This window comes from Elephas maximus, chromosome 19 (genome assembly GCF_024166365.1).
Source record: "Elephas maximus indicus isolate mEleMax1 chromosome 19, mEleMax1 primary haplotype, whole genome shotgun sequence".
Classification (NCBI taxonomy): Eukaryota; Metazoa; Chordata; class Mammalia; order Proboscidea; family Elephantidae; genus Elephas; species Elephas maximus.
The window spans coordinates 41,235,036-41,259,951 of NC_064837.1; positions in this window are offsets into that span (position 1 = coordinate 41,235,036).

Consider the following 24,916-nt stretch of genomic DNA (forward strand, 5'->3'; position numbering starts at 1 on the left):
AAGCTAGGTTTAAATTTAGAAAAATAGGGGTAAATAATAAGCTAATCACAAAGGAGACAACCTATCCTACTCATCAAAACAAAATACAAGAAAAAAATAGAGACTCAGCAGAAACAAAATCAACAACAGCAAATATGAGGAAAAGATGATATATAAAGATAATCTACGCAGCACATAAAATTAAGTTGGAAAATAAACTATCAACAACACACAAAAAAAGACATCAAAATGATAGCACTAAATTCATACCTATCCATAATTACCCTGAATGTAAAAGGACTAAATGCACCAATAAAGTGACAGAGAGTGGCAGAATGGATTAAAAAACAAGATCCGTCTATATGCTGCCTACAAGAGACACATCTTAGATTTAGAGACACAAACTAAAACTAAAACTCAAAGGATGGAAAACAATATATCAAGCAAACAACAATCAAAAAAGAACAGGAATGGTAATATTAATTTCTGACAAAATAGACTTTAAAGTTAAATCTTTCAGAAAGGATAAGGAAGGACAGTATATAATGATTAAAGGGGCAATACAATACACCAAGAAGATATAACCATATTAAATATTTATGCACCCAATGACAGGGCTGCAAGATACATAAACTCTATCAGCTTTGAAAAGTGAGATAGGCAGCTCCACAATAAGAGTAGGAGACTTCAACACACCACTTTTGGTGAAGGACAGGACATACAGAAAGAAGCTCAATAAAGACACGGAAGATCTAAATGCCACAATCAACCAACTTGACCTTGAAGACATATACAGAACACCACCCAACAGCAACCAAGTATACTTTCTTTTCTAGTGCACATGGAAAATTCTCTAGAATAGAGCACGTATTAGGTCATAAAGCAAACCTTAGCAGAATCCAAAACATTGAAATATTACACAGCATCTTCTTTGACCATAAATCCATAAAAGTGGAAATCAATATCAGGAAAAGCAGGGAAAAGAACACTTGGAAACTGGACAATACCCTGCTCAGAAATGACTAGATTATAGAAGACATCAAGGATGGAATAAAGGAATTCATAGAATCCAAAGAGAATGAAAACACTTCCTTTCAGAACCTTTGGGACACAACAAAAGTGGTACCCAGAGGCCAATTTATATCAATAAATGCACACATACAAAAAGAAGAAAGGGCCAAAATCAAAGAATTATCCCTACAACTTGAACAAATAGAAAGAGAGCAACAAAAGAAACCCTCAGGCACCAGAAGAAAACAAATAATAAAATTAGAGCTGAACTAAATGAAATAGAAAACAGAAAAACAATTGAAAGAATTAACAAGACCAAAAGATGTTTTTTTGAAAAAAATCAACAAAATTGATAAACCACTGGCCAAACTGACAAACTGACAAAAGAAAATTAGGAGAGGAAGCAAATAACCCGAATAAGAAACGAGATGGGCAATATTATACCAGACCCAACTGAAATTAAAAGAATCATGTCAGATTAAAAAAAAAAAAAATTTACTATGAAAAATTGTACTCAAACAAATTTGAAAACCCAGAAGAAATGAATGAAGTCCTAGAAACACATTACCTACCTAAATTAACACAAACAGAGGTAGAACAACTAAATAGACCCATAACAACAGAAGAGATTGAAAAGGTAATCAAAAAACACCCAACCAAAAAAAAAAGCCCCGGTCCGGATGGCTTCACTGCAGAGTTCTACCAAACTTTCAGAGAGGAGTTAACATCACTACTACTAAAGGTATTTCAGAGCATAGAAAAGGACGGAATACTCCCAAACTCATTCTATGAAGCCACCATATCCCTGATACCAAAACCAGGTAAAGATACCACAAGAAAAGAAAGTTATAGACCTATATCTCTCAGGAACGTAGATGCAAAAATCCTCAACAAAATTCTAGCCAATAGAATTCAACAACATATCAAAAAAATAGTTCTCCGTGACTGAGTGCGATTCATACCAAGTATGCAGGAATGGTTCAACGTCAGAAAAACAATTAATGTCATACACCACATAAATAAAAGAATCACACGATTTTATCAATTGATGCAGAAAAGGCCTTTGACAAAGTTCAACACTCATTCATGATAAAAACTCAGCAAAATAAGAATAAAAGGAAAATTCCTCAACATAATAAAGGGCATCTATACAAAGCCAACAGCCAACATCACCCTAAAAAGAGAGAGCCTGAAAGCATTCCAACTGAGATGGGGAGCCAGACAAGGATGTCCTTTATCACTGCTCTTATTCAACCTTGTGTTGGAGGTCCTAGCCAGAGCAATTAGGCTAGATAAAGAAATAAAGGGCATCCAGATTGGCAAGGAAGAATTAAAAGTATCTCTATTTGCAGCTGACATGATCTTATACACAGAAAACCCTAAGAAACCTCAAGAAAACTGCTGAAACTAATAGAAGAGTTCAGCAGAGTATCCGGATACAAGATAAACACGCAAAAATCAGTTGGATTCCTCTACACCAACAAAAAGAACATCGAAGAGGAAATCACCAAATCAATGCCATTTACAGTAGCCCCCAAGAAGATGAAATACTTAGGAATAAATCTTACCAGAGATGTAAAAGGCTTATAGGAAGGAAACTACAGTACCTTTCTGCAAGAAACCAAAAGAGACTTACATAAGTGGAAAAACGTACCTTGCTCACAGATAGGAAGACTTAACATTATAAAAATGTTTACTCTACCAAACGCGATCTATGCATTTAATACAATTCCATCCAAATCGCAATGACATTCTTTAATGAGATGGAGAAACAAATCACCAACTTCATATGGAAGGGAAAGAGGCCCCGGATAAATAAGGTATTACTGAAAAAGAAGAACAAAGTGGGAGGCCTTACTTCATCTGAAGAAAACCTAGATAACTGGGAGCTCCTAAAAGTCAAACACCTATGCTCATCCAAAGACTTCAACAAAAGAGTAAGAAGACTACCTACAGACTGGGAAAAAGTTTTTAGCTATGACATTTCTGATCAGCACCTGATCTCTAAAATCTACATGATACTGCAAAAGCTCAACTATAAAAAGACAAATAACCCAATTAAAAAATGGGCAAAGGATATGAATAGACACTTGACTAAAGAAGACATTCAGGTAGCTAACAGATACAGGAGGAAATGTTTATGATCATTAGCCATTAGAAAAATGCAGATCAAAGCTACAAGGAGATTTCATCTCACTCCAACAAGGCTGGCATTAATCCAAAAAGCACAAAATAATAAATGTTGGAGAGGCTGTGGAGAGATTGGAACACTTATACTCTGCTGGTTGGAATGTAAAATGGTACAACCACTTTGGAAATCAATTTGGCACTTCCTTAAAAAGCTAGAAATAGAACTGCCGTACGACCCAGCAATCCCACTCCTCGGAATATACCCTAGAGAAATAAGAGCCTTTACACGAACAGATATATCCACACCCATGTTTATTGCAGCACTGTTTACAATAGCAAAAAGATGGAGGCAACCAAGGTGTCCATCAATGGATGAATGGGTAAATAAATTATGGTATATTCACACAATGGCATACTATGTATCAGTAAAGAACAGTGAGGAATCTGTGAAACATTTCATAACATGGAGAACCTGGAAGGCATTATACTGAGTGAAATTAGTCAGTTGCAAAAGGGCAAATATTGTATAAGACTACTATTATAAGAACTTGAGAAAGAGTTTAAACTGAGAAGAAAACATTCCTTTGTGGTTACAAGAGGGGGAGGGAGGGAGGGAGGGAGGGAGGGAGGGAGGGAGGGAGGGAGGGAGGGAGGGTGGGTGGGAGAGGGGTATTCACTAATTAGATAGTAGATAAGAACTACTTTAGGTGGAGGGAAAGAAGGCTCACAGTACATGGGAGGTCAGCACAACTGGACTAAACCAAAAGTAAAGAAGTCTCCTGAATAAATTGAATGCTTCAAAGGCTGGTGTAGCAGGGGCAGGGGTCTGGGGACCATGGTTTTAGGGGACATCTAAGTCAATTGGCATAATAAAATCTATTAAGAAAACATTCTGCATCCCACTTTGAAGAGTGGCATCTGGGGTCTTAAACACTAGCAAGCAGCCATGTAAGATGCATCAATTGGTCTCAACGCACCTGGATCAAAGGAGAATGAAGAACACCAAGGACACAAGGCAATTACTAGCCCAAGAGACAGAAAGGGCCACATGATCCAGAGACTACATCATCCTGAGACCAGGAGAACTAGATGGCGCCCGGCTACAACCGATGACTGCCCTGACAGCGAACAAAACAGAGAACCCCTGAGGGAGCAGGAGAGCAGTGGGATGCAGACCCCAAATTCTCATAAAAAGTCCAGACTTAATGGTCTGACTGAGACTAGAAGGACCCCGGCAGTCATGGCCCCCGGACCCTCTGTTGGCCCATGACAGGAACCATTCCTGAAGCCAACTCTTCAGACATGGTTTGGACTGGACAACGGGTTGTCAAGGGGTGCTGGTGAGGAGTGAGCTTCTTGGGTCAGGTGGACACTTGAGACTCTGTTGGCATCTCCTGCCTGGAGGGGAGATGAGAGAGTGGAGGGGGTTAGAAGTTGGCAAAATGGACACGGAAAGAGAGAGTGGAGGGAGAGAGCAGGCTGTTTCATCAGGGGGAGAGTAATTGGGAGTATGTAGCAAGGTTTTTTTTTTTTTTTTAGCAAGGTAGATATAAGTTTTTGTGTGAGAGACTGACTTGATTTGTAAACTTTCATTTAAAGCACAATAAAAATTATATAAAAAAAAAAAAAATCCTCACAACTGGACCAATAAGCAACATCATGATAGATGGAGAAAAGATTGAGGTCGTCAAGGATTTTATTTTACTTGCATCCACAATCAACCCCCATGGAAGCAGCAGTCAAGAAATCAAATGACGCATTGCATTGGGCAAATCTGCTGCAAAAGATCTCTTTAAGGTGTTAAAAAGCAAAGATATCACTTAAGGACTAAGGTGCGTCTGTCTCAAGCCATGGTGTTTTCAGTTGTCTCACATGCATGCAAAACCTGAACAATGAATAAGGAAGACCAAAGAAGAATTGATACCTTTGAACTATGGTGTTGGCGAAGAATATTGAATATACGATGGACTGCCAGAAAAACAAACAAATCTGTCTTGGAAGAAGTACATCCAGAATGTTCCTTAGAAGCAAGGATGGCAAGACTTTGTCTCACATACTTTGGACATGTTATCAGGAAGGCATAGTCCCTGAGGAAGTTCATTTTGCTTGGTAAAGTGGAGGGTCAGCAGAAAAGAGGAAGACCCTCAAGGAGGCGGATTGGCATAGTGGCTGTAACAATGGGCTCAAGCATAGCAATTATTGTGAGGATGGTGTTGTACGTAGGATCATTTTGAGTTGGAATCATTTCAATGGCACATAACAATGATGACACAGCTTATATGACATTTTTCATGATATGCTATTCATTGATTGATTCCAGGTTTGTTCATCACCACCCTTCCTAGACTTACCAGGTACATCTGCTAAAAGCATTACACACATAAGGACTTGCCTGTTAGTAAACACTATTAGTGTGTTTACCATAATGTCTGTCTGCCAATGGCATGTTTGCAATTAGATTTGATCAGATTACTTTTCTTTCTTTCCTGGATATCTGAAGACAGACAATTGATTGCTAGTCTGCTACAAACCTCTTTCTTCTCAGCCACATACTTAAGGTATGATGATGACCAAGTTGCTCAAGCTCCCAATGCCTTGGTCTCTTCTGCAAACTAAAGGTAGTAATAGTTTCCTCATAGGGTTGTTATGAGAATTAAATTATATATATATATATATGGTTTTAGAACATTTCCTGGCACTTAGTAAGTACCCTATTAACAGTACATATTTTATATTATTATAACTCTAGTCTAAATCTTTCTACTGAATTTCAGCATTCAACTGCTTGCTTGTCAACTTCAACTTGGACTTGTCACAGGAATTTAAAACTCATGTACAAAACCTGAGTTTATGAACTTCACCCCCATCCCCCAACCCCACCACAGGTTCTGCTTTTGCTACACTATTAGTTCTATTAGTGAGTTACACGACCAATTATACAGCAGCTTATGCAAGAAAACTAGCAGTATTTCAAGACCCCCTCCTTTCCCATATACCCTGATAAACAAATATCACCAATTTGTGTACATGGCTACCTCTTAAATGTATCCACTTATCTGACTCCACTAACACCACCAAATCCAGGCTCCCTTAGTCTTTGTGATCATTAAAGTCGTGTGTCAACTTGGCTCAGCTGTTACTTTCAGTGGTTTGGCACTTGTGATGTAGTTTGGCAGGTATATAATGATGTGATCACCTTCACAATGAGAGTTGATATAATACAACCACCTCCATGATGGGATCTGCTGTGAGTAGATAATCAATTGAAAGGGCATTTCCTTGGGGGTGTGGCCTGCATCCAATATAGGTGGACTTTCTGGTAAGGTTCGTGGGCTTTTTTTCCCACTGGATCCTCCAATTGGCCCCTGTTTATCTAACCTTTGGTTCCTGGGACTTGAGCTAGCAGCTTACCTGCCATCTTGCCTGCTGATCTTGGGAATCATCAATCTTCAGAGCCTGTGAGCCAGAGCCCTGCTGTTTGACTTGCCGATATTGGGTTCACCAGCCCCTGCAGCTACGTGAATCAGGAGAAGCCTCCAGCCTGACTCTCGTTCCAGCCTTTACAACTGCATGAGCCATTTCCTTACTATAAATATGTCTCTACATATGCTTTATTATTGTTGCTTCTCTAGAGAACCCAACCTAGACAGTCTTTAACCTGGATTATTTAAAAAGCCTCCCCATTAGTTTAACAAAATCCATTAATAAGCTCTACCCTTTCTCCCATTCAAAGCACAAATCCAATCATGTTACTATTCTGCTAAAAGTGGCCAATGGTTGCCCATGACTTTTAGAACACAAGCCAAAATCCTTAATGTAGGCTCATGTCCCTACATCATCTTGACCCTGTTTTCCTCACCAGAATCATTTGTCTTTTTTGCTCCTTGTGCTCCTACCTCAATGTTTTTCTTTTAATCCATTGACTGCTCCTTTCTTCTTCCTGCCTCAGAGCCCTCACATATCACTTTCCATATTTGAAATGCTTTCCCCAATCTCTGTCTCTTGACCTAGATAGCCAGTGAAAACAGTGCTGTTGAGTTGATTCTGACTGCGGGACGCCATGTGCCCCCAGAGTACAACTGTGCTGCATAGGGTCTTCGGCAGCGGATTTTTCAGAAGTAGATTGCCAGAACTTTCTCTCAAGGAGCTTCTGGGTGAATTTGAACCTCCAACCTTTAGGTTAGCAGCTGAGTGATTTAACTGTTTATGCCACCCAAAGGGACTCCTTTGATCCAGTTAAGTCCTCCTCCTTCTTCAGAGCTCAGGATTAACGCCATTTTGTTAAGAAATGTTTTCTTAACTCCTAAGAGAAACCAGGTATTTCTGTTATATCCTCATCTCTACAAACATATTCTTTCCCCTCATGGCCTTCATCCAATTAAAATTGAATAATTATTAGTACAGGTGTGTTTCCCTATCAAAAGGTAAGCTCCATAGAGAAAAGGTCTTGTTCTTGTTTACTAATGTGTTCTTAGGACCTAGCTCAGCCCTTTGCTCTTGCTAATACAGTATCCAGTTTTTAAGTGATACAAGCTTTTTAGTCCTAGTAAAAATGTTGGTATGTGAAAAATCACATCAGGTGGCTGCCCCAAAATGTCATCCCTCTAATTGTTTCATGCAAGAGAATATTAAATACAGGAATGATACAATTGTTTTGCAAAGTAAATGTGTGATGAACTCTCCAGGGAACACTAGTCCTATGTAACTAAATTACTTGATTTGCTATATAGAATCTTTGGAGATAAGCTATAAATATAGGAATTCAGCTGCCTCAAATGACGATTGTTGATTTAGAAAAGCTGGTTTGAGCCACTGTTTCTGAATTGCATTAGATGGAAGATTAGTTCTCTATTGTAGCTAGTTATGATTTAAGACACTGAAACTATAATACCTTGAAAGATAACACTTAAGGTTTTCTGTTACCACAACAGTAGGTCTTGGATCTTGGTCTGCCCATATTACTGCAGGTCGATAGCATAACTGATTTTATTAAAATGGGAAATGGGATAAGAAACAAAATTAGTAAAAATCAGTGTCTTATACCACCTAAATAGCCAGTCTGTCCATCAATAATGACTCTAACCCTCACAATTTTAGTAAGATTTATACTCTGTATAAGAATCATTACCTAGGGGCTTGTTTTGCTATTATACTAATGATCCCACTGTTGGTTGCTTTCCAGAGTCAAAGACTGAGTTAAAGGTAGCAGAGATACCAATATAAACTAATCTGTTTCATTCCTAACAGATTTCTCCATATATTACTGAAACCATTGTTACTAATTTAGTGGCTTAAATTTTGCTTCTTCCTCAGTAGTATGTTGTCCTAAAAAAAAAGAAGAAAAAAAAAAGAAGCAGACTTGCAATTTTTGGAAAAGGAAGTCAAAGTACAAATTAAAGCGTATGTCTAGAAAACTACTGAATCCATAATTTAAAAGATACAGAGAATTACTCCTTTTGAAAATAGTAGACTCTTACTTGAGGCTACTCAGAAGTTTTGTTTGTTTTATCAATAACTATAAGCTTTTTTTTTTTCCATAAGTTAATTGGCAACAATTAAGCCCATTAACCTGAGTAGAAACTGAACCATCTGAGTGACAAAGAAAAAAAAAAAAAAGCCTTTCCTGGACAAATTTTTAAGTTGAGCTTTATGATCAAATAATCAATTGTGGAATTATTACTAGTACTAAATCAGAAAGAAGCTTGGGAACGAGTAAAGTTCTGGATGCTTTTCTCAACTGTAAGCCTGCAATACATATACTTCCCACTTCCCACAATCCATTGGAAGCTAAGAAGTGTATTTCAATATCTTGTTCAGTCCACTATATGATAAAGAACAACCACAAATTCCATAGATCAGGATATTACACACAATGATCCTCTGATTTCCTAACAGAATCTTTTTCAGATGAATTTTTCAACCTTTCAATTCATCTCTGATAAAACACACAGATACATACATAGGCACACTTGTCTGTTTATTAGGAAAGAGAAAACAACTGCCCTTATTCTACAATGTGGATAAAACAGATAACCTCTTGGACAAACTGTCTGTAAAATGAGGACACTTAGTTTTTGTTTTATGAGTGGATAATGCTATTTTGCTGTAGGTAGCAACAATGTCTTGTCAGTCAGTAATTTCCACGTACAAACCAAAGTGGTCTCATTTTCAGAGTCCTTGAGCAGCATTTTCAATGTTCTTGAACCAAGAATTTATCCATTTTTCAAACCCCACTGTGTAATCCCAAGATTCATTTTTCTTTGCTTCTCCAAAAACTTTTCAGTCCCCCTACTTCCAAAGTGATTTCCCTGGCTGACCACTTTACAAAGGAGAATTTTAGCTGTCACTGTGAATTAAATTCAAGGAGTACAGTGAAATACACAGCTAGTCATTTATCAGAGTGATAAAGCCATAGATTCAGCTTAGTTCTTAGAAGGTCCCACATTTTTCATTAATATCAATATTTAGGGGATAAAACCAAAAAAACCAAACCCATTGCCATCAAGTTGATTCCAATTCATAGAGACCTGATAGAACAGAGTAGAACTGCTCCATAGGGTTTCCAAGGAGCAGCTGGTGGATTTGAACGGCCGATCTTTTGGTTAGCTGCCAAGGTCTTAAGCACTGTGCCATCAGGGCCCAAACACATAATAGGCACTCAAATAATTTTCAGTCTTCGGTCTTTTCCCTTGAGGATATTCATACCTTCGTTTAAATAAAATTGTGTTATTTCAATTATGTGTATTCCACTTGATTGGTAAAAGCAGAATTTAAAACCTAGGATCAAGATTTTCAACAGCATTTCCATTTCTAATCATATTGCTTTATAAGCTTTTATCCTGAGGACTGATTCTATTTTCAGTTTTCTTATGCTGATTGTCTGAGGAACAGAGGAATATTTAAGAACTGAAATAATGCTTAATTGTTCATTGACTGTTTCAGTAGTCAGAGCATCACCATTATCACCTGTTATTTATTAGTGAAGAACTGTGAAAAGCCTTAATCCCCTATCCCTTCACAGAATATTGTGTTTGAATAAGCACTATAATTCAAAGCAAAACATTTCCTCTGCCCTTAGATGTTACTAGTAACCTCTTTGACCTCCTCAAGAGCATTAGTGCTCTGAAAGAATTTTCATTTGATTTGATGTGTTGTAAAATTGTCTTAAATTATTTGTCATGCAGGTCTTTTTGCAGAAACAAAATCAACACCAAGAAGGACTATTTCCCATTATCAAGCAAGGTAGAATGACTTGGGCTATAGATGAGAAAGTGATTTATATAAATGAAAAACATACCTAGACCACACAGAAGAATTCTTCTGGAGTGATAATCATGAGCTTGTTTATACTTGCTATTTCAACAGGAGTCAAAAACGTAGCCGCCTTTCTCAAACTCGCAGCAATACTTAGAGTGAAAACTACAAAGAGCTATAAATGTACTTTGAAATAAATAGAGGTGTTTTGAACACTTCCTGATATCCTCATTTTGATCACTACTAACTGAATATGCTACAGTGGAAACATACAGTGGCAACATGGAGACTTAGTTATATTACTGCCTCTGCTCCCTAACTACCTAATTTGTTGTGTCTTTCTGCGTTCCTACTGCCTCGTCTACAAAGTGAGAAGATTGGACTATATGATCTCAAACAGCACTTTCAAACTTTAATGTTCTGGAATGCATTAAGACTTATATCAAAGTTCACTCACTTCTGTGATTCTTCATTTACTTGGAAATTCTTAAACCATTGATCATCATTTTGATATTTGAAGATGTGTTGAATTCTACCCTCAAGGGTATTCAAAGCCTGCATACATAGTTCGAGAGTTATAAAAACACTCTAAAGATAACAAGGCTGTTTATTTTAAAATAAATGTGTTTGGATATTACTCACACTGAAAAGGAAATGAAAGTGATGGTCCGATGGTTTGAATTCATTAGGTTCTGCCTGAGGACAAATTTACATATGTGTCTTAGGTGAAAGACTAGGAAGAAAAATCAACCTCCCCTGACCCACTCCTCCTACATGCCTAACAAAATGCCATTGTTTAATATTTAATGAATTCCTACAGGTAAATGGCAGAAGCCAAAATATAATTAGCAAGGTCAACACAGAAGGAAACCCAGGAGGCTCAGTAGAGTATGGGACATTACTGAAGAGGAAGGAAAAGGCTCAGATTCATTAAACATTAGGGAATCTATAGAGCATTTCCCTTGAGATATTAGAGGCTTTGAGGTTCCTTATTTCCTGGTTTCTTTTTTAGCCACTCATTCTTAAGAAAAAAGTCCGGCGTAAAATTTAAAAGGAGGGAGTAATGGCTGTGTATTTCAAATAGTCCATAAATTGCAAGGGAATTTTTACCAAAACAAAACTTGTCTTATCTTTGTGCAATCTTGCAGTCAAATGAACTGGGAAAGGAAAAGAATTAGAGGAGTAAGGCAGATTGCTGACAGTATTACAACATCATCCTTAAGAAATCCACAGTCACGCTCCTGGGTTAGGAGCGTGGAGATTCCGTGAGAAGTATCCCAGGCCTGAAAAATGATTTATATTCCAGGCCATATCCAAGGATTGAAGTAGAGTATGTGTAGAAGGGAGATAGAGAGTGAGACCAAAAAAAAAAAAAAAAGAGGGAGAAAGAAGCAAATAATATACAGTAAAAAAAAAAAAAAGCAGAGACAAATTATATATCCTTGACTGATGGGGCTAAACAAAGATAACTTTGAAAAGATGTAGAATAGTACTGAAAATTTAGCCAAACTACTTGAAATGCAATTAACAGTTATTTTACCTTCTATGACCAGGTTTCTTTCATTATCTGAAACTGCTTTTTCTTGGAATAAGGTTAATATTTGTGGAAGCATTAGTACTTTAAAACTTCATATTTGGGACTTTCTGTGCATTATTTAGGAAACCCTAATGGCATAGTGGTTAAGTGCTAAGGCTGTTAACCAAAAGGTGAGCAATTCAAATCTACCGGACACTCCTTGGAAACTCTATGGGGCAGTTCTACTCTCTCCTGTAGGGTTGCTATGAGTCAGAAATGACTCGATGGCAAGGGGTTTGATTTTGGGTTTTTTTTTTTTTAATGCATTATTAATGCCTCTCACTCATTTCCCAGTGTCTTACTTGTCTTCATACCAGATTGATGCAAACATAGAACCAGAAAGTTCAAAACGCACCAATTTTGCACCTGCAAAAAAAGAGACTAATGTACATATTCACAATGATTGAATATTTAATGATATATAATTGGTAAATGTTCCTCTCTCACCATCTTCTCAATACACCTAGGGTTTTTTTTTCCCCCCTTAAAAGAAGATGTATATAATAAAACAGCAAATAAGTCAGTAAAAAAAACCTGTTGCCATCGATTCGATTCCAACTCATAGCAACCCTATTGGATAGGGTAGAACTGCCCCACAGAGTTTCCAAGGAGTGGCTGGTGGCCTCGAACTGCCAGCATTTTGGTTAGCAGCCCGTAGCTCTTAACTACTGAGCACCAGGGCTCCAGTAAGTCAAACCCATTGCCATCAAGTCGATTTCAACTCATAGCTGCCCTGTAGGACAGAGTAGAACTGCCCCACAGAGTTTCCAAGGAGTGCCTGGTGGATACAAGCTGCTGACCTTTTGGTTAACAGCTATAGCACTTAACCATTATGCCACCAGGGTTTCCCTAGTAAGTCAGTAGAAGTTAATTATTTTAAAAATCAGTTTTAAATATGTTATACATGTACCTGAAGCAAAATTCCAATGGTGCAAAAAGATATATAGTGAAATTTCTGTCCTACTTTTGTTCTCAACCCACCCAGTTTCTTTCCTAGTCGTAATTACCTTTCTAGTTTCATCGTATTCTTTTAGAGAGAGTATTTGTTGTATATTCAAATATATGTATATCCCCACAAGTATACATATATTTGTTGTGTTTATGCACAACAGAAGGATACTCTACAAAACAAAATACATATATATGTCGTGTTTATACACAACAGAAGGATACTGTACACCTTGCTTTTTATACTTAATATATTTTGGAGATTGTTCCATATCATTTCACATAGAGCTGACTGATTCTTTTTAATTGCTATTAAGTATGCCCACCCCTCATCTGTAATTTTGTTGTACTGTTATGACCTGTATGTTGCTGTGATGCTGGAAGCTATGCTGCTAGTATTTCAAATACAAGCAGGGTCACCCATGGTGGACAGGTTTCAGTAGAGCTTCCAGACTAAGACAGATTGGGAAGAAGGACCTGGTGACCTACTTCTAAAAATTTGGCCAGTGAAAATCAAATGAATAGTGGCCAAACGTTGTCTGATATAGTGCCAGAAGATGAGCCCCCCAGGTTGGAAGGCACTCAAAAGATGACTGGGGAAGAGCTGCCTCCTCAAAGTAGAGTCAACCTTAATGACGTGGATGGAGTAAAGCTTTTGGGACCTTTATTTGCTGATGTGGCGTGAGTCAAAATGAGAAGAAACAGCTGCAAACATCTGTTACTTATCGGAACATGGAATGTACATTGTATGAATCCAGGAAAATTGAAAGTTGTCAAAAATGAAATGGAACTCATAAAGATTGATATCCTAGGCATTAATGAGCTGAAATGGACTGGTATTGGCCATTTTGAATTGGACAATCTTACGGTCTATTATGCCAGGAATGACAAATTGAAGAGGAATGGCATTGCATTCATTGTCAGAAAAGAACAGTTCAAGCTTTATCCTGAAGTACAATGCTGCCAGTGATAGGATAATATCCACACACCTAAAAGGAATATCAGTTAATACAAATATTATTCAAATTCACACACCAACCACTCATGCCAACGGTAAAGAAATTAAGATTTTTACCAATTTCATCAGTCTGAAATTGATCAAACATTCAGTGAAAATGCATTGATAATTACTAGTGATTAGAATGAGAAAGTAGAAAACAAAGGAGAAGGATCCATGTTGGAAAATATGGCTTTAGTGATAGAAACGACACTGGACATCACATAATAGAATTTTGCAAGACCAACAACTTCTTCATTGCAAATACCTTTTTTTCAACAACATAAACAGCGACTATACTTGTGGACTTTAGGTAATTTAATATACAGGAATCAAATGGACTACATCTGTGGAAGGGGGATGGAGAAGCTCAACATCATCAGTCAAAACGAGACCAGGGGCTGACTGTGTAACAGACTATCAACTGATCATAAGCAAGTACAAGTTGAAGCAGAAGAAAATTAGAGCAAGTCCACAAGAATCAAAGTATGACCCTGAGTATATGTCACCTGAATGTAGAGACCATCTCAAGAATAAATTAGACCAAAGGAGTTATGGGAGGACATCATACATGAAGAAAGCAAAAGGTCATTAAAAAGACAGGAAAGAAAGAAAGACCAGAATGGGTATCAGAGGAGACTCTGAAATTTGCTCTTGAATGTAACTAAAACGAGGGGCAGAAATGATAAAGTAAAAGCGCTGAAGAGAAATTCTCAAAAGGTGGTTTAGGAGAAAAAGTAAAGTATTATAATGAAATGAGCAAAGACCCGGAGTTAGAAAACCAAAAGGGAAGAACATATTCAGCATTTCTCAAACTGAAAGAACTGAAGAAAGAATTCAAGCGTTGGGTTGAAATTCTGAAGGATTCTGTGGGCAAAATATTGAATGACTCAAGAAGCATTAGAAGATGGAAGTAATACACGGTCACTGTACCAAAAAAAAAAAAATTGGTCAATGTTCAACCATTTCAGGAGGTAGCATATGATGAAGAACTAATGATGCCGAAGAAGTCCAAGTTGCTTCAGATAGAACAGTTGTTTTAGATAGAACAGAATGCAAATCCCGAGTTTATGATCTCGACAAGTTATTTTAAATCTCTTTTTCCTCAAGAGTAATATTAAAGTTACAAAAGGACAGATACTGTATGATCTCATTTATATGAAATAAGCAAATATATAGTAACGAATATTATTAGTGGTTACCAGGAGTGGTAGGGAGTGGGAAAGAGGGACTTTTTGTTTCGGGTACATTAAGTTTATGTTAATGGTTGAAGAATGATTTGGAAAAGGATAGTGAGAATGGTTGCACAACTTGAAAAATATAATCAAGGTCACTGAATTGTACATGTAGAAATTATTGAAGTAATGTATGTTTTGTTACATATATTTTCATCACAATAAATTAAAAAAATGATATTAGGAGTATTATCATATCTATATTATAAACTGTTTATGAAGACTGAATGAAGTAAACCAGCATAGAGCACATAAATGTGAGTGCATGTGTTAGCTCTGCTGCCCTCTTTTATCAACTCTTTGGAAAGGAAAAGGGCCTTAGATGTTTGTGTCCATTTCTACATACAGCAGAAAGCCTTTGGATTTCTTGTTTATGCTGACCACAGTCCAAAGAAACAGAGCACCACTGGTGGCAGTCAAATATATACCCCGCAAAGAGGCTAAGCTCTAGTTTGAACTATTTTTCCTTTGGTAATTTGAACCTACAGTCAGAAAGGAAGTCAAACATGCCAGAAATAATCCATTGTTTACTGCTACCTTTCATGTGCCATTTAAAGAATGGAAACAGGCATTTTATACATTATCAAAGTGGCACCACACGCTTGCTCACATTACTGATTTGAGAAACAAGAATCCCTGAAAGGAAATCAATTTCAAACATGGAGCAATGCTAAGTCTTGCGGCAAAATAACAAATCTTCTACTAGACATTTTACAGATCATCTTTTAGACTATTAATTTGTATCATACTGTATTCAGCCACTTGACACCTTCATTTAGCACCAGCCCTCATAGCAAGAGTTCATTTAAGATGTAGTCTAAAATCAATAGCAGTTAGTTTACAAACACGTTTGAATGTGATACACATATGGCTGGTTTGCTGGAAATGCTGATAGGAGGCTCTAAACTCCTGTGCACCCATATAGGTTTTGGGGTTCAGTCACCTCCTACCATACCGTTCACACTCCTGCTCGTTACATGATTCTCCGGTCACCATTGCATTCTACAATTTCTGTCTTCCCTCCAACTTACTGCCTTCAGTAGCTAAACTGCTGCTGTCAACACTATCTGGTTTATCACCACCTCCAGCCCTTTGTCCTCATTACCTGTCTTTATTCTTCTCCTTCCTCAACAATGTTTTTCGCCTTTTAAATGCTTCACCAAATTAAATAACAGTGGCATTTTTTTCTTGCTGTTTCATGAATACTATCTTTTTTTTTTTTAATTTCCAAATCCCAACATAAAGTTCATGTTCCCCTCTCTCAGGAAGCTTAATATTCATACACCAGGAGAGACTTTAGAGTGGAATTACTTGCATGGTGCTTTATTGATGATTTAAAAGTGATCTAGGTTTGGGTCTATTTTAAGTATCAACTGATGGCATGACTTAGCATGAGATTGACAGTGGGAATCAAAATGCTTTTGCAATAATCAGGTTCTCCTTGGTTGGAAATCCAGGTGTTTCTTTTCTATTATTTTATAGCTAACCAGTGCAATAGGGAGACGGTTCAATCTACCACCGATGTTCACAGAGCGATTGCGCATGACTGAAGTTCCAATCAAATATATGAAAGCTTGTCCGCATCTGTGAGATGAGCAAGTCAACCCATAATAGTTGTTTAGGGTTCTTTTCTTCTCTAGAGTTATGGGGTCCTCTTGTATAACTAATACAAACTGTACATTTTCAAGGACTTTGTACATAAATATAGTTTTCACTAACTAAAAGACTCTTCTTTTTTAAAGCCCAGAAAACTTAACCACATCAGGAATCTAAATAACTTCAGCAATTCTAGATCAAGATTTTAGCATGAAGAAGTGCTCTTGACCAGTCATGATTCTGTTAGAGGTTTGAGTGTCCTCATTTCGTCTCACTTGTTTGCTGGAAACACTGATAGGAGGCTCTAGGCGTGTATGTTCTATTGAACAAAGACAACATACACAAGGTCAAAATGAGGTTTGACGTATTAGCTTACAAAAAAATAATCTCTAATAAAACAGGAATGAAGAATGTAGCATGGACCTGAAACCTTTTGTTAACTTCCACTTTGCCAAGCTGAAAACAGGCCCAGAGCAAATAGCTGGTCTAAGTCACTAAGCCAATCACAGGTGAAAAAGAGCAGAGGCAATAACTACCCCATCCCACTCCTCTCATTTCCAAGGGGCCTCATTCAGGTTGGCCTGCTGCATGGCTCCTAGAAGCCCAGTGTCCTTACTAATCCTTGAGGAAATATAGCAACACTCATAACTAAGAATATAACCTAATATAACTAATCTAATGATTAGTTATCCCTAGCATATGAAATAAGTAGGTCAAGAATTAGTAATTGCTGTTTTAAAAAACCCTTTGAGAGGAGATGAACAGCATCCAACATGACCCCCAATGGGGAGGGGAGCTGAGATCTGTTTTTCATGTGGTCTGTCCTCCATGAGTATGGGAAAATGCGGGTATACTCCCACAGAAATCAAGGGCATACATCCTTCAAACTCTCTTGTGAAAAAGAAGTAAAAACAGAAATGTTATTTAATATCTGAGAGTGAGACTTCATCCCAGAAAGGATTTTTTTAATTGTAATTTTTGGTGTTATCTGAATCATATTCCCTTAATATTACGTTGGAAATAAAACTTCACTCTCTCTGCTCTCTTTTCAGCACACTGAATTCCAAACATGTAATTATTCTAAATGAAGCTGAAAGATAGTATTGTTTGACTCATGGCTAGAATCCTGGAAATTAGAGCTAGCTCTGCCTGAGTGGTCAGGAGAAGAAATTAGACAAATGAGCAAATAAGTGATAACTGTCTAAGAGTCTATGCTGAAAGGGTTAACACACTAAAGCAAAGATTTCCATTAAATCTAAGGATTTAATTGTGCCAAAACTAGGAGGTAAAATACAAAGGTCAGGTAAATGTTGTAATACAAGGAGAGAAAAATGGTGAATCAAATACACATGCTCACTTCTTCTCCCCTCCCAATGGTTCACTAAATGGCAGTAAAGAAGTATAAAACTCACAAGGATGAAGGAAATGGATAGGAGATCACAATTCATGAGAAATGTAAATTGTCAAAGTGACACTAGCTGCTATAACAGATAAACTCCAGTTTCTAAGTGACATACAAAACAGAAGCTTACCGAAAGTCCCAATAGATGCTCTTGACTGACTGGCAGTTCTCCTCCACAGAAGAATGAAAATGAGTAAAAACTGCATATGAGAGGCTACCGTGGGCCAGACCTGGACACGGTACTCATCGCCTCCCTTGTATTTTATTACCAGAATTTAGTTGCATAACTATAGGAAGGCTGGGAAATATTGTCAAAAATAGGTGTTCGTCAGGAAAAAGGAAAATTGTTTTTGTTACAGATAGCCTGTCTCCATTATAAGATGTTAACAGTAGATTGAAAAATCTTAGGCAGATACCCCAGCCTGACGGGACGGAGAGGAAGAAAGAACAACATGGTGGAAAAACCAAGTTGAGTTAAACCGCAGAGCCTCAGAAACCCTCAGAGAATGGGGGCCATCAAGAACCTCTGAAACAAAAACGTGAGACAAGACTGAGATAGAACTGATAGAAAATTATTGCACGTAGAAACTTTACTGTTTTTCTTAGTTGTCAGTGAGTCAGCCCCCAACTCTTGGTGACCGCATGCACAACAAAACTCTGCCCAGTTCTGCACCGTCCCATGACTGATTACAGATTGGACCACTGTGATCCATAAAGCCTTCATTGACTGAGTTTTGGAAGTAGATTGTGAAGTCTTTCTTTGATGTCCGTCCTAGTCTGGAAGCTCTACTGAAACCTGTTCAGCATCATAGTAACATGAAAACATCCACTGACAAATGGCTACGCATGAAGTGTAGTGGCTGGGAATCAAACGTGGCTGTCCTGCCTGGAAGGCAATAATTCTACCACCGAACTACAAATGGCTAGCCCCCCAGATATTTTACTCCCTCCCATCTAGCCAAGTGACTGCCTCTCCTCAACTCCAGAAAAATAAGGAAGTTTACTTTATGGAAATGTGTTTGCCACTGAGAACAGAAAAGAGATACTATACTGAGAATAAGGAAGTCTTTGAAAGTCAATGTACACACTGCTGAGAACTACTATAGCTCAAAAATTACTCACAACTAGGATTATGCCATGCCTACCGACAGGGAGATGTGTGAAGATTACTCTCTGGCCACAGTCCCCAAATTAAATAGCTACAGATATTGCAATTGTAGAAACGCCCATCTCTTCTCTAATCACTGTAAAGATAAGAAGTTTTATCCACATGATAGGTTTCCTCACCAATGTGTCCTCATCCCAAACTTCCAAACATCTTTTCTATGTTTAATTCTGACGGATCAACCACTAGTCCAGTATCAACACCCACTGGAGCAAATCCTCTAACGTGAAAGATACAGAACAACATTGAAAGGATACCAAAGGATCGTAGAAGAAAGACAATACAGAAAGTAGAATAAAACATTTTAACAACATTCTATAATATCCTCAGAGAAATAAAATGCTGTTTTGTTACTATTGCCATCAAGGTGGCTCTGACTCACGGAGGTCCCACGTACAATAGAGTGAAACATTGCAAGGTCCTGAGTCCAGGTATGCTTGAATCCTTTGTTATAGCCACAGTGTGCCTTCCAAGCTGGGGTGCTAATTTTCCAGCACTATTTCAGACAGTGGAGCCCTGGTGGCACAGTGGTTAAGAGCTTGGCTTTTAACCAAAAGGCTGGCAGTTCAAATCCACCAGCAGCTCCTTGGAAACCCTATGGGGCGGTTCTACTCTGTCCTGTAGGGTTGCTATAAGTTAGAATCAACTTGACAGCAGTGAGTTTTGGTTTATATCGGACAACATTCTGTTGTGATCCTTAGGGTTTTCATTGGCCTGTCTTCATAGTCTGTCTTAGGGAAGCTCTGCTAAAACCTGTCCACCATGGGTGACCTTGCTGGTATTTGAAACACTGCTGTCTGTTTCTCCAGCATTTTAGCGACACACAAGACACTGCAGTATGATAAACTGACAGACAGGTCTTGGAAAGAAAATACAGCATACCGTATTTTTACACTAATAACATGTGCCTTCTACATCTGTTTGCCAATTGCACCTTCCGCCCGCAAGGTGTTTTCATAAGTGCCACTATGCCAGTTTTTTTTTTACATGTTGCTATAAAAAATTAGCATAGCATGCTTACAAAAATACCTCGAGATAGGAGGCCATATTTTTAAGCAAATAACACGTAGAAGGCACATGTTATTTGCATAAAAATGCGGTACATTAAAAACAGTAGGATATAAAAAGGAACACTCAGAGAATAGAAAGGATTCTTAGAAAGTTAAAAATTGGTAGTGGAAATAATATAATTGTAGACAATGAGAAAAGGCAGATGCAGAGCAAACTGGCCAGTGACAAATGCTAAGTGTCACTTCTTCACCCTGCTCCTAAAGTCAACCCTATGCATCCAGGCTTCTGTAGAGAAGTTACTGGGATACTTACTAGAGAGAGTCAGACCATCCACAATTTATGTCAAGACTTTCCTTTTCTGTTGTACCCTCCTCATTTTCACATGTATATGTATATCCCTATCTCCTTCCCTGTATTTTATCTTCACCATGATCCTACATTGTAACATGGTGTAGTCCAAAGAGAACAGGCTTAACACTGGAAAGAAGAGATTTTATTTTGTGATTCTTCCACTTACTGAATGAGTAATCTTGGTCAACAACTTAAACTCCCTGAACCTCAGTTTCCTCATTTGAACAACAGGACTGATGATGCCTATTTCATGTGGTTATTATAAGAATTAAAGGAGGTAAAGTGTGTTGTCCTACCTAGCATAATGACTGGGATACAGCTAGATGCTAAAAATATGAAAGTTGTTTTTCCTTTTTCCCTGATAAGAGACCTTATGAAATTCTGTGCCATAGCATATTGAAAGGGAGACACGGTATTATCTATATCACAACAAATCAACCTGTTGAAGGCAAACATTTCTGTCAGTCAGTCAGTTTCTTGTCATCCAAAAAATAAACAACTGGTTTGAATGCTTTTTTTTTTTAACCAGTTGAATTATTCATTCTGTTGGCATTGTCTACATATAATCTAAATTAGTTTGAAGTTGAATGAATTCAGTCCCTTTTCCTTTGTGACTTTAAGAATAAAATAGTCAATAATGATATAGAAACCTTCTCTTTGATGGTTCAGAGAAGGTAAGTAATTATTTGATTTTTCAAAGGCAAGCCCATAGTTGTCTTTATGTATCCCTGAGCTTCCTGTGCAGTATATCTCTCTCTTGCATACAAGGAGAACATAAAGAATTACACTACTTTTATTTGCGAATAATATTGAATTAGTTAGCACTGTATTTATGAATTCCATGTCTAACAAATAATGGTTTTCTTAGCTATCTAAGGAACAGAACTGTACTTCGTAGACAAAGCTGTATCCCTGCTTTCTTCTTGGGTGAACAGAGTTCTATTATTCATAGCGTTTTACCCTACACCCTCTATGCCATAGAACAAATTGCCAGAATTTTGAAGAAAGCCAATATGCAATTTTCTTTTCACTTTTTAATGCTTGTTTGAGAAACTCATTAAAAAAGATTGCAAGGTCACTGGTCCAAGCCCACACGTCACATGGGAGGCAAGGTCTGGTTACTACAGAAACCACCATTTCTTCCACATGCAGTAATCACCTAGCATTTAAACTAGAAAGAGGTATTCCCTCTCTGCAACTAGATAGATAGAAGTAACATGTGTCAGGCAGAGGCTAAGATTTTTAGCCCAAACTCAAAACCCAGAAGGAATGTAGAGAGAATTGTTGATTGCTTCCTCCTCTCAGTTGCCAAGTGCTGGTCTGTCAGTGACCTGAGAGTGGGAGGGAGTCTTGAACTCACCTTTAAATAATATCACAGCCCCTAATTGTAAATAATAGACACAGCTAGCAAATGGAAACATCCAATTTTAATTAGATTCTTTGAAGCTATATGTCTTTGATGAGATTTCTGTGTATGCTGTTTTTCTTTTCCCCATCTACTGGTGTGTAAGTTAAGCTTACATAACAGATTTGATTGATAAGCTCAGAGATGCAGACGGAAACCAACTGAAGAGGTTCTATGTTGGTTCTACCAGAGAGTTTAGGAAACTGATATATTTATTCTGAGGCTCATTTCCTCTTTTATTAAGCTGATGTGAAACTAGACTTAAGTGTACTTAATTTTCAGTAAAATTTTGCTGAATATCATTCAAAAGTGTTGCAGCAGTACATTCAAGCCAGATTCAGAAGAGGACATGGAAACAGGGATATCATTGCTGATGTCACATGGATCTTGGCTGAAAGCATAGAATACCAGAAATATGTTTACCTGTGGTTATTGACTAGGCAAAGGCATTCAACTGTGTGGATCGTAACAGATTATGGATAACATTGCAAAGAATGGGGATTCCAGAACACTTAATTGTGTTTATGAGGAACCCGTGTATAGGCCAAGAGGCAGTTGCTTGAGTAGAACAAGGGGGTACTGTGTGGTGTAAAGTCAGGAAAGGTATGTATCAGGGTTGTATCCTTTCACCATACTTGTTCAGTCTGTATGCTGAGCAAATAACCTGAGAAGCTGCACTGTATGAAGAATGGGGTATCAAGACTGAAGGAAGACTCATTAACAACCTGTGATATGCAGACAACACAACCTTGCTTGCTTTAACCTAAGAAGACTTGAAGCACTTAAGTGATGAAGATCAAAGACCACAGCCTTCAGTATGGATTGCACCTTAGCATAAAGAAAACAAAAACCATCACAACTGGACCAATAAGCAAAATCTTGATAAATGGAGAAAACATTGAAGTTGTCAAGGACTTCATTTTACTTCCATCCACAATCAATGCCCATGGAAGCAGCAGTCCAGAAATCAAACAACATATTGCGTTGGACAGATCTGCTGCAAAAGACCTCTTTAAAATTGAAAAGTAAAGATATCACTTTGAGGACTAAGGTGTGCCTGACCCAAGCCATGGTATTTTCAATCAACTCATATGCATGTGAAAGCTGGACAGTGAATAAGGAAGACCAAAAAAGAATTGATGCCTTTGAATTTATGGTATTGGCAAAGAATATTGAATATACCATGGACCGCCAGAAGAATGAACAAATCTGTCTTGAAAAAGTACAGTCAGAATGCTCCTTAGAACCAAGGATGTCAAGACTTAGTCTCATGTACTTTGGACATGTTATCTGGAGGGACCAGTCCCTGGAGAAGGACATCATGCTTAGTAAAGTAGAGGGTCAGCATAAGAGAAGAAGACCCTCAATGAGATGGATTGACACAGTTGCTGCAACAATGGGTTCAAACATAGCAATGATTGTGAGGGTGACACAGCACTGGGAAGTGTTAAGTTCTATTGTACATAGGGTCACTATGAGTTGGAATCAACTTGAGGACACCTAACAACAATAACAACTTTTCAGCAAAAAGCTCCAAACACTATTTTCTTCTGTCCTATAATTGGGAAATAGGGTCCTTGTTGAGGAAGCATGAAACTAAAAATATTTAGATTCCTGAATAGAATATCGATAGAAAATGTCATTTCAGGACAATCGCGTTCTCTCTCTCTTTTTTTTTTTTTTTATATCCTCCATTAATTAGCTTAACTAATATGTTTTAATATGTATTTGCTGGACACACACTCTACATCAGAGACTCGCCTAGGTCCTGGAGGTATGAGTCAGATAGTGCATGGCCTGCCTTCAAAGAATTTATAATCTAACTGGGGAGATAAAAATTAAACAAACAATTGAAGTTTAGTAATCACTATGATGAGAGAGTTTACAGTGGCATGAAAGCTGGAGAAGGCACAGTTGACAATGAGATGAGACCAAGAGAGATCATTTTTTTTTTAATTGGCTGGATTTAGCCATAAGCACTTATTGATAACTTTGATGAGAAAAACTTCAGTAAAGGTTGAAACTAGATTAAGAATTTTCTTGAAAAATGATTAAGAAGTGAGGAAATTGAAACAAAAGGTGTAGGCAAATATTTTAGGAAGTTTGGCTGTAAATGGCAGAAAGAGAATGAGGGTAGTAGGTAAAAACGGGGTGTTAGATCAAGAGAATGTTCTGAGTTTGTATCTTTTATAAAATATTTTTGAGAAAGGACAGACCGGTGCATGTTTAAAAGTTATCACACATTATGCACATCAGCATTACAAAGGTAATGAATGTCATGGTAAAAAATTTACATTTGCAAAAGCCACCTACAATCCTATCACTTACATGTGATCACAAGCAACATTTTGGTTTCTTAAATATCTACACATGTATGTATATTTATGTATGTATACATTTTAAATATACACACATATATGTATGTATACATATATGTGTATATACATATATGTGTGTATATTTAAAAACCAAAATATTGCTGTGTTTTATATATATGGAGCCCTAGTGGCTCAGTGGTTAAAAACTACAGCTGCTAACCAAAGCCAAAAGGTCAGCAATTTGAATCCACCAGCTGCTCCTTGGAAACCCTATGAGGCACTTCTGTCCTGTCCTGTAGGGTCACTATGAGTCAGAATTAACTCCACGGCAACAGGTTTGGTTTTTGGTTATGTATGTATATACGTATATAGTTACTTAATAAATACAATATGTATACATAAGTGTGTATACTTTTTCAGGATCATTCCATACATGTTGTTTTCTAATTTATTTCTTGAATAAAAAATAAAAATTAAATACCTTTCCAGATCAATATATGTATGTAATTATTCTTTACCCAGACCCAGAAATGACCTA